The following is a 12,202-nucleotide window of genomic DNA, read 5'->3' as shown; positions in this document are numbered from 1 at the left end:
CCTGTCAGGAATTACACACACACACACACACCACTGGCTATGCGTTAGGGAATCACCTTACACACAGTGGACCAAAAATCCTCTCAGTGGGAAAATAACCGTTTCGTCTCAGTAAGAGAGTGTTTTATGCCTTTTTGAATTGTCCTGCATGTATTTGGGCTGCAGTGTGCAAAGACCATGAAATCTAAAGGATAACAATGATTTTTGCTCATTGATGTGCTAAAGGATTGTTAAGGAAAATGCTGAGAATCTTTAATCTAGCATCTGAAAATCGCTTAAGCAGAAATGTCTGACGTGTGATCACCAGGATCTTTGGGAGATGTGAGATGAAAGGTTTCCTCTACTGATCTTAAGGTCATACATATTTCACATTACAAATTAACCTTCTATTGTTGAAGGATCTAACAGATATTAACACCCATAGAATAACATGGACAAGCTAGTGTAAACAATCATATTATTGATACTTAGTCTGACTCCAGCATAGAACAAAACATTAACTGTATTAATATATTATTATGATTTAAAAATACAATTATAACCATTCAATTATTATTTTTTTTTTATAAAAAAAAAAAAAATGATATAAAGCTAGAACATACATCTATTGTATATTCACTAATGTTTAATTGTTTAAGGCCAGTACGTTTTTTAAAATCTTATTCAGATGATTCATTACATTTATCAGAAATTACAATAAAAAGTATGTTACAAAAAACCATAAAAAAATGCTATTCATCAAAGAATCTTCATTGAAAATGTATTACAGTTTCCACTAGAATATTAAGCCGCTGTTAATAATAATGTGAAATGTTAATCAGCATTTTAAAATGATTTCTGAAGGATCATTTAGCATTTAAGCAATGGCTGTTGAGAATTCATCTCTGACAGAGGAATAATTGACATTTTAAAACATATTACAATAAAAAATAGTTACCTTAAACTTTACATTTTATGTAAAATTTTATTTATATTTTGAATCAAATATGTCGATGGATGGTGAGCACAAGATACTTTTTAGCCTACCTATAATGGTAGTCTGTGTGTGTGTGTGTGTGTGTGTGTGTGTGTGAGAGAGAGAGAGAGAGAGAGTATACATACTTTTTTCACCATGCCACAAAAAGCAATAGACATATGAAGAGATGTCAGGGTGTGTTACAGTAACAGACCATGATTTAGACCAAATTCACCATGTTTACCTTATTGTAAGTAACCCAAACATTTCTTTTGTGAAATATGGGTATTTCACATGAGGATAAAGTGATATGGGTATTTCACAAAAGGAAACTTCAGGTCATTGTTTCGATTTAGACTAATTCAGGTTACTCTGAATAATTAGCATTCCGCTGCTGAGGCTGAGGCTGAGACTGCCAACGTGCATTATTTGTGTTTTTTTTTCTTCTTCTCTATATTCTTTTGTTTCATTTTGAACAGAGCCCATAATGACTAAAGAGAGAGAGAGAGAAAGATACAGAGCAATTCAGATTCCTTTCCTCTGTATTCATGCTGTGGTTTCTAAATCAAATCCAGCATGTTCATCTGTTCTGCTGCGAGAGTGTGTGTTTGCTGATTGATTGAACTGGGGCACTCTAGAAGTAACACACTGTATCATTACTGTATTAAGTTTTTATTTAATAACCACAGACCAGTATGACATAAATGAATTATTGATTAACTATTGAGTTTCTATCATCTCATGAAGCTTTATGCACAATTACAATGAATTACAATTATGAATACTGTTGCAAATTAATCTAAATGTGTGTGTGTGCGTGTAAGTGAGTGCAAGTGCATGTGTGTGTTCTCATTAGGACTGTAGGAAAAGAGCAGCTGTCCACATTACGCCTCAGTTCCAGCCTATTTCACACAGCTGTGTTAACAACACAGAGAAAGAGAGAATGTTACATTCCGCCCATGTCAGTTGGACTGCATAAAGAAATATCACAGCTCTCGGCGTGCGTGCGTGCGTGTGTGTGTGTGTGTGTGTGTGTATTCACACACATGTATTGGCTCCTCCACAAACACAGCCTGTCTGCGAGATGTGACTTGTCTTAGAATCGCCCACGTGGCATCCCAATAGAGAGCAACATGTAACCACACACTCTTCCTCAGACACACACACACACACACACACACACAATCTCTCATTCTTTCAAATACACATCTGACTGCAAACATACATACAAACACTTATTTAGAAGACATATAATAACATGTCTGTCATAGACTGAATAAATATAATTTCAAATTAGTCCACGGTTTTGAGCCAGGCCGAAGTCTCTTAGACCGATATAGTCTAGTAAATGACACAGTAAGCAGATGCACTAACAGCTATATAAATACAGTTTGAGACCCAAATGACATGGATGTTGCTTTTTAGAAGTGACTGTGCATCTTGATTTCCAATAATTCTGTTATAATTTATCTATCTATCCATCCATTCATCTCTCCATCTAACACAATATATACACATATTATACTCAGTTATAGAAAGTAAGAGTTTCCATCTTTAAAATCTATAAACCTCTGTGCTGTAGTAAACACATTATGAAAAACCTTCCACAGTTAAACAAAATCGTCCAAACTGTGATGTGTTTAAATGTTCCTTTGGGAAATTTGCACATTGTAAATATTTACGAGTTATGCCTGACATCTCGAAGTCTAATTTCATTCGCTCTCTTTTTCTCACACACACACACAGATCTTTTACAGTTGGGGGAGACAGATATCATTTGTAAATTATGTTTGTGTGTATGCTGACTGAAAAGTAATACATTTGTAAACATGAGTTAAATGCTCTAGTGGATACACTATCTTTTTTTTTTTTTATCTGGGTTTGTGATGATCTGTTAAAGTAGATGTTTTAGGATGCTTTTAAAATGGTTTTGAGAGATGTTGATTGTTTAAGTTATGGCAATTATGAAACAAGAGGTTAAAGTTTATTCAAATGCAAGAAATGCAAAATTAAACACACTGGTTAAAAATTTATGATGTGTTGAATGTATAAACTTTTAAGATAAATTCTGTAAATTTGTCAGGAGCAATGTGTAAAAATCTGCTATTGAGCAGAATTTCTACAAGTATATTTTTCCGAGTGTTTCCTAAAATCATCTGCTAACACATTTGGTAATGATTGCGATTCAGAGTTTGCTCTCTAAATCCCCTTTTGTTTGGCTGGTGTGAAACCTACTTTTTGCATCTGTGTGTGGATTAAATATTCAGTCTCTCGTCAACATTAAAATGTCATTCTCAAAGCGATCCCATATGGACCCTGGTTTCGTTTTACATATAAAAGCAGTCCCACCCAAATGTCTACAGCTCAGTAAATAAATCGCTGAAATGTTGAACTTTGTGAATAAAGTGTTAAAATCCAAAATGGTTCCATCTCCCAAACACAAAGGATCACATTACAGAAAGTAACTAAATAGCTGACAATTCACCATGAGCAAACGATATGGAAGCTAATACTGGTTCTAAACTGTGTATGATATTCTTATGTGGAACAAAGTATATTTTAAGTAATGTATTTTTTTATAGAAAGTCATACAGGTTTAGAATGAGGGTGTTAAAATTATGAAATTACATATCTCACTATTTATTATTTAGTGAGTACATGCCACCTCTTTCTTAGACCAATAAATGAACAACCTGCAGATACAGTCATTTATTTGATTTATTTATTTGATATTTAAGGTGGCTTAGTTCAGTTTTAAGCTGGTTCAAATCAAAGTAAACAAAAATATGCAATACCTGTGATACTTCGTGGTTTGCAGCACACTATTGCATCAGTGTGTATGTTCGGTATTCGGTAGCAAGTTTGATTGTAATTGCTGCTAACCACCAAAACGAGTATTTATTTTATTACTCTCATCACTGTCGTGATATGGATCCCAATGAGGTCGTTCTGGAGCTATGCATAGGCACGCACACAAAATGAACAAAGTTTATTGAACGTTCAGATGTTTAAAGGTTGAGTGAGAAAAAGATTCCTTGTAGCTTTTTGTCCAGCAGAATCTTGAACACATTTCGAAAAACGTTGCTGTTCTAGAATGTCTGGGATCGCTGTATCTCAGCCAATCATCTTGCTTAAGAACCACAGAAAGGTTCGGAGAGTCAGTTCGGCAATGAATTCAGCCATGCCTGCATGGATACCCTGAACATCTGGCCAGCAGAGAGGCCCCTGTGATTACACTGCTTGCGATACGCACCGCAGACAAACTCACTCGGAGCTTTAGAGAGAATGTGTGAGCCCTGACAGGAGGAGGGGGGGGGGGGACACAACAGGAGAGAAAACAAGAGAAGGACAGAGAGAAGCAAGAATTAGCAGGCCAAAGGGAGGAGTGAACGGCAGCTGTAGTGTGGTACTGATCACCGAGCTCATGTGAAAGGCTCATGTGTTTGGCCGCAGCTCGCTTTCAGCTCTCCTGAGGAATGCTGGGAGATCTGAGGCTCTTTGGAAGCTTTCCAGACGTTCACACAGCTCAAATTGAACGCTGTAAAACCGTGCACAGTAAGCATTCTGAAACATATTCCTTTACAAGGATTGGGAAAGGTCCCCACTAGGTGGGATTCAGCAGGGAGAGAATAGAGGGGAACCCCCACGGACATCAGAGAGCAACTCCAAGACCACTGGGGCGAAAAGAGATGGTCTGCTCTTTCCATTCAAAGCTGTGTGAGAAACAAAGAGAAACATATTTGAGCTTGTTGTATGATGAAAAAAAAAGTGGCTCGCTGCACTAAAGAATAAAAGCATGTTTGCAATACTGGATTAAAAGTGAACGTCATGCACTTGTTTGGAAAGTGTGTCCTGTGGTCTGCATTTTTGATGAATGTTGTGTGTGATTATTCATCAACAAAAAGTCATTGTTCACATCCTCTCCGAAAAAAAATTAAATAAAAATAATAATCAGGATTTATGGTTTTTCATTACTTCAACCATCACACCATACATCACTGTTAAACAAAAAATGCGTTTGAAAAATTGATCTTGAATCAAAATAATGTTTTCCAAATGGTCCTTTTTTGGTTCTATCTTGGCTGAAAGCTCATATCAGAGAAGAAAGGTTTTATACTTTTCCAGCAGGCATCCAAGTTAGCCTGAGAGTCAAACTGTTCAAATCATATAAATGGTTTTCTTTGATTGAGAAATCCTCTACAACAGTCTAATGCTTAGCAGCAGTTAACAGCAAAAAAGGGATAACTACTTATTGGTCTTTTAATGAATTCTTTCTCTCTTTTCAACTATAGTTTACTTCAACAAATTGACACTTCACATGGAGCTTGACTGACGGGAAATCCTACCAATCATAACCCATAAATCTGCCATTTTTACGGCCCTATGATTTCTACGATGGAGGAAACGCGAATGGAATTGTGTAAACCAGTCATAAAAATGGAATTTACTGTGTAACACCTATGGAGTAGTGCCTGTGAATAAACCACAAAAAAATATTATTTAAATCTTAATCCTGCATGTTCTGCATGTCTCTGTGTGAATGAATGGTGCAGACACGCAGCTTCGTTTACCACACACACACACACACACACACACACACACACACACACACACACACACACACACACACACACACACACACACTGAACCGTGCGTGCATGATGCTCGAGATTTTTCCAGCCTCTGCTGCCTCAATATATAAATACATGAACACAAGTACATCATCTCCAGAGCTGTTTCGAGAGTCACTTAATGAGCATTTGACCATTTAATTTGAGAAAACTATCGTTATACTTTATCATAGGCTACAAACAGAAACTTGAAGGTCTTCAAAGCGACCCATCAAAATAAAAGTTTGGTTAACTTAGAAATATATTAGCCTACTTATAGTAATTATATTACTACTACAGATAAAATTATCATCAAAATATAATTTTTAAGGAATATTTAGCAGAAAAATGATTTACCAGAATTTTAGAAGCTTTTGAATATTAAAATGTAATGAAACTATTGAATTGAAAAGTAATGGAAAACACAGAATTTGGCAAAAAAAAAAAAACAACAACATTTCATAGGCACTTTTTTTTTAGAAAGTACTGGTAAATTGTGTAAGTTTCAAGATTTCCATTAATTAAGCATGCTTTTTGATTAATCATATTTAATTGAACCATTAAAACAGAGTGTAGAAAAATATTTTTCACTGCGTGAGAACATGATGTGTGGTATGAGAACGGCATGGCTTGTCGAACATAGCAACAGTAACTAAGGGGGTGGGTCTTTGAGAAGGGTCAGTTATCCTTAAACTAGTACCAAAAAGGCCTATGTGCTTTAATGATGTTGTATGTGAACTTGGAAATGCTGCTGACAGCCATACGCTTCATTTCACTACTTGTTTACAATCGTCACCGTGGGAACATGAATGCATGTCCCACACTAGCTCCCTCAGATAAGGCTTAAACCCAGGTGCACTATCACCATAGAAACTACTGGAGCAACCGAGGGGACCACAACTTACTAGTATTTCTCAAGTTGTGTTTGTCAAGACACCTAGAGGAAAGACACAAGAGAGTCGCTCCACTGCAAGTGCAAGCCTTAACTGTAAAAGAAGAAGAAGAAAAATCATTCAACATAAGAAAAAAATGTTTTCCGTTAAATGTTTCAAAATGGAAATTTCTTTCCAAACTATATGTAAGTTGTATATGCATATGATTAGTCTAATTATAAAGGAACCATTTCCAAATAAAAAATGGTTAATTACTGTATATAAAAGATAAAAAAAGCTCTAATGTTATGTCATTTCAGTCACAGCAGTTAAAGCTTGCGTGACATGTCCTTTCAGATCAGAAGGAGGCAGTTTATCTTTTATTAAAACTGACAAAACACCTCAGACTTCATGGTGATGTTTCCCTCTGGAGCAGCGAGAGACCTCACATCAGTTTCTGGGAAGCTACTTCGAAACTGTAGTTTGCACTTAAAGTGCTTCAACTACAGTCAAGCTATTCTTTAGAGAAAAGCTGTTTGCTCCATTAAAGTTACTAAATAAAAGAAGCTAACTACTTTAAAGCTACATCTATTTTTAAAATATAAAACATAAAATTAAATGGTCAAATAAACAGGATGATATTTTTGTTCCAGTACTGTCACATTTTTATCCTCAGACAATTCGGATCTCAATTTAAGAGGCAGTTTAATTAGATCTGAACAGATTAATTTGAATAATACACATCAAAAACACTATTTATTTATAATACATAACCGAACAAAAAACAGAATGATGAACAGCAGCATTGGATTAAATATTATGTAATTATTGTAATAAACATTTCATATTATTCATTTGTTTTAATTTACTCGACCAATCAAATGTTTGGGGTCAATAAGATTGCTCAGTTATTTGAAAATAAGTCTCTTATGCACGCCAAGGCTAAAAAATAATAAACATATTGTATTGTGAAATATGATGACAATCAAATCACAGATTTCTATTTGAATATAAAATGTCATTTGTTCCAGTGATACCTCCTGTCTTCAGTGTCCCATGATCCTTCAGAAATCCCCCAAAATACTTTTCCTACTATTATCAATGTTGGAAGGATTCTTTGGCAAATAGAAAGTTTAAAAGAACAGCATTTATTTGAAATAGAAATCTTTTGTAACAATATGAAGTCTTTACGGTCCCTTTAAAACATTGTAATGCATCCTTGCTGAATAAAAGTAATAACTGATCAAATCTTACTGACCCCAAATTTCTGAACAGTATTGTATAATATTTATACTATTGATAAATAAAAAATATAACTTGACTTACCATTGCTTCATTTAAGAGAGAGACTGGACAGTTTGCAAGCTCGTCTAATTATAATAATTGAAAAAGTAGCTTGTTACTGGAAAAGCTGTCACACTACAGACAAATGCAGTTATGGAGTCAACAGCATAACTGCCGAAACACAAACATGGGATGCAAGTTATAATTCTACTGTACGAAACCTGTTCCAGTTATTTGTGACGGGAAATGATACAAGATAAAGCTTAGCCTACATTGAGAATATATTGTATGTGAATAACATAACCAGTTAATATATGTCTGTGCATGCATGTAAGTGTCTCCCCGTGTCTAAGACCATTATTGGCAGAGAAATGTCGCCTGAAATCCACTGTGTGAAAATCATGAGGAACATTCCAGAGCAGATGAACTAATGTAGCACTCCAGAATCACTAGATCATCTCGAGATTTGGAGACTGAACACACAAAACCGTCACATGGACCCCATTACCATCCATATACACCGCTTTTAGAATTGCACGGTTGTTTGTCTTTATAGATTTCTAAGGCTAAATCTATTCCATCTTTGCTTTTCTCGTGAAAAATGAGTCGCTTTTGATGTCATCAATCAACAATTCTGCCTCTGACCCTCTTCAAAGGTCATTTGATATTTACAAAGGAATACTTCCTGTCTAATAACCCGCATCATTAAAAAAGGCTCACCCTGACGGCACATGCAATGGGAATGCTGGTGTCTTAATTACAATCATCAAATCTTGCATTTGAAAACACATGCACTCACTTTCTTTGTGTTTAAATAGTAAAGAAGAGCACTACCTGTAGCAGAAGGGAAATCGCAGCTGGAAAATGTCACCTTTGGCCTAACGAGGAGAGAAGAAGACAGTCACAAGCATGCAAGGGGAGAAAGTGACTCATGCGGATGAGAGACCAGGAGAGAAAAGAGAAGGAAAGAGTCAGTTTTCACAAGGCAGAGGGAGGCTGTGGTGAGTTTAGGCCTGGTTTTGGAAACACTATAAAGACAAAGAGCCGTGCAACCCTAAAAATGCCTGTCTGTGACACGCACACTAAAGATTTTACACACACTCATGCATTTAGCAGATGCTGAAACTTTGTGGCCTGTGCAAGTCTGGAAGTGCAAGCATCTAAAGACTGATAGAGATCACAAGGGTGAGTGCTTGTTGCCGATCTGAAGCGATTTTCTCACATTTTAAAGCCTTATAGAGACAATCTTGACCAAAACCTCTGGATTCTGGTATGTGTTAAAAAGCTGAACTTTGACTTTCTTCGTCTTATGAGGCAAAGTAAGTCTGGCTGTGTCCATTGGCAAAACAAATGACCTTGTAAGAACCCTGTCAAATACCTCAGACAACCTGGAGTTTGGAGAGTTCAGCTGGACTGGCTACACTGTAATAGTTTTTCATTTCATAACAAATATAAAATCACTGAACTGTTGAGCATTGAGCAGGAACAGACAGAATCTGCGGACCGCTTTGGTTTAACATTTTCTGCATAGATTTTGTAGAAGAAATCATGGAATTCTGTGGAATGGATTTAATTATGGTAAAATGTCTTACAATGCATTTACTGTAGGATCAATTTGTTATCTATAACTAACATTTAATTTTTTTTATGAACTGTTTTAAGATTAAGATTGTTTTTTACAACAAGGACACACTGAATTCAAAAGCAATAGAAAATAAATTTATAATGTAACAAAAGATCTATTTTTGGGGTGGAAAATCTGTTCTTTTGAACTTTCTATTCATCAAATAATCCGGAAAAAATATTTTAGATTTTCCACAAAAATATTAAGCAGCACATCTGTTTTCAACATTGATAACACTGAAATGTTACCTTAGAGCCAAATTAGCAACAATAAATCAAGTACTAAATACTGAATCAGTAATAATTGATGTTAAAACTTTAACTTTGCATTTACACTAATAAACAAATAATATTAATACCATTATATATATATATTAAAAAAAATGCAGCCTTGAGACTTCTTTCAATTGTATCATTAACCCCTAATGATGAAAGCAGTGTATACTGTTCATTGTTAATTCGTGCTTTTTTTGTTGTACGATTACTGTTAAAATTTATTTATTAACCTAGGTTATTGTTCATTGCTATTTCAAGATAATGCATTATTTAATGTAGGCCATTTGATTATAGTCCTAACCCTAACTCAGAATATATATATAATTTTTTTGCCACAGCAGCAGAATAACAGTCAAACAGACGTTCTTCACTCGTGTTGCTGTTGGTGATCAGGGTTGGCATGACCCTGTTCTGCTCAGCGCTCTAAGTGCTCTATCAGACAAAGTCAGGTTGCTGAGGCACAGTCCAGAAATGCTCACAGCTGTTTTGAATCGGTTACAAAGCGAATTTCAATCCAAAGTGAACTGCACCAATTCCCCCTAGAACAACCTGGAGTTAAGTGCCTTGCTAAAGGGCACAACAGCTATAGAGCTCTCTCAGCATCGCTGCGCTTCAGAGGTTCACACTACCTGGAATTCAACTCGCCAGCCCAGAAGCTACTAACCTCTACCATGTCAGAGGTGCTGATCACTGGAGAAAAAGAATAAAAGATTTCAGTGTTTCCTTATTCATGCGAGAGACAAAAAATGACCCGGTATGTGTGCACTGGTGTGTGTATGTGAGTGTTTATGTATATGCGGGAGGCTGCTCACGCTGAGGTAAATGGAGTGTGAAGACTTTTCCTCCCCAGACATTCGTGTCTGTCTCTATGAGATCTGATTACTCAGCTGCAATAGTTAAAAACACACACACATCCATGCATGCACACACACACAAACACACCCTTATAAACAGGAAGTCGGGTAGAGTTGTGGTGTCAGGGTGGATCTGTAGAGCCCAGGACACATGCATGCTTTTTTTTTTTATTTGCATCCAGACCTCACACATACACACAGGACACCCTCAGAGTTTTTCCACTTCGTTTTAAAAGCGCTCTGTTTAATCTGGTGGTCTGTTGCTTCAAAACTGACTTTGACTCTCTAAGAGCCCATCATTTCCAGCTAAACAGCCTGAACACATCCCACTGGAAAGACAGGAAGCATTCTACTGGAAACCCCCCGAAAAAAAAATGAAGTCAAAACATTTACTAACTCAGAGACTAAAGTAACCGTTCCACTCCCAAAAATCTCTTAACTTCAGGAATTTTGCATTTACACAATGGCAATATATCTTTAAGAAATTAAAACATTTATTCTGCTGGGTCAAACTCCAGCTGTTGGAACTGAGGACTGGTGAAGAACTTTGCAGTGGGGATCATTGTGAACTCTTTAGTGCTTGCAAATGTTTTATAACAATGAATACTGATTATAAAATATTGATCCAATATTTGTTCTTCAAGTTTTATGCAGCACATTTTCTGTAATACAACACTTAGTTCCTGTCCACCAAGAGTGCTGATAGTGGTGGGGATTTTTCAGTAATTCTTTCTGGAAATTACATCATTACACCAGGTAGATATCTTTATGAATGAGTCAATTAAGACAAACAATTCGTTAAAATACACTGACTCATTCAGGAATGAAACAACCGTGAGTAATTAATAGAATCAGTCAAATAATTTATTCAAAAACACTGATTCTTTTTACAAAACAAGTAACTGCCTATGTGACTAAAACTATTTTTACTAAAGGAGCAAAAACTGATACATTGAAAATTGTGTTTCTAACATAAATTACTAAATATTAACTTCTTGGCTGAACTGTTGTATAACAGCAATATCACACTTGCAATTAGGGCTAGATAAGGCAATACCATTTATATCGATAGTTTGATGTTATGAGCGCTTCTAAAAAAAAAAAAGAAAGCATAGGACAATGTGAGTTGCCTCAAGGAAAGTGTAAAATTGTCCTAAACATGAGACAAGGGTTATCTTAAAGGCTTAAGTTAATAGTTGACGTGTACAGTTGAATATGTATGTTTAATTCACAATATGAGTTGCTTACGTTAGAAAGAATCTGACAAGAAAAAAAAAAAAAATCACAGAGAATGATCTAAACCAGCGACACATCCCACAACATTTTAATTTATACATTATTCTGGGTAATATGGAAGAGATTTGTAGAGAATAAATTTATTGACTGTTTTTGAGGGGAGTACAATATTTTTTATGTATGTATATATAGGGGGTTTAGGAATGTAGACTGGACCATACAGGACTGTGAGAGAATCCATGTCAACTGTAAACCCTTAGAAACCTATTATGATATAGATCAATGAACTAAGACAGAGAGAAAAGGAAAGAGAGCGAGAGCAGCAGAGAAACAAATAGGACAGTTTGTTGCATTTTGTAGGTGAGACAAACACTATGGGGACACAAGAAAAATATGGAGTCAGCAGAAACCCCCTCACACACACACACACACGCGCACACACACACACACACACACACACACACACAAACACACCAGCAGACAGAATTGGGG

At 35.9% G+C, this 12,202-nt stretch overlaps 1 long non-coding RNA gene across 1 annotated transcript; it reads right to left on the bottom strand.

Annotated features, from left to right (window-relative positions):
- Positions 1 to 3,676: 3,676 nt before the first annotated feature.
- Positions 3,677 to 8,930, bottom strand: LOC113050041 (uncharacterized). Its single transcript, XR_003276704.1, has 3 exons — positions 8,556 to 8,930; positions 6,471 to 6,551; positions 3,677 to 4,668 (listed from the first exon to the last, which is right to left on the bottom strand). It is a non-coding gene; the product is annotated as an uncharacterized LOC113050041 (long non-coding RNA).
- Positions 8,931 to 12,202: the final 3,272 nt, after the last annotated feature.

Source organism: Carassius auratus, chromosome 30, assembly GCF_003368295.1.
Source record: "Carassius auratus strain Wakin chromosome 30, ASM336829v1, whole genome shotgun sequence".
Taxonomy (NCBI): Eukaryota; Metazoa; Chordata; class Actinopteri; order Cypriniformes; family Cyprinidae; genus Carassius; species Carassius auratus.
The sequence above is the reverse complement of the archived record's forward strand: the minus strand, read 5'-3'. Positions and strand labels throughout refer to the sequence as shown.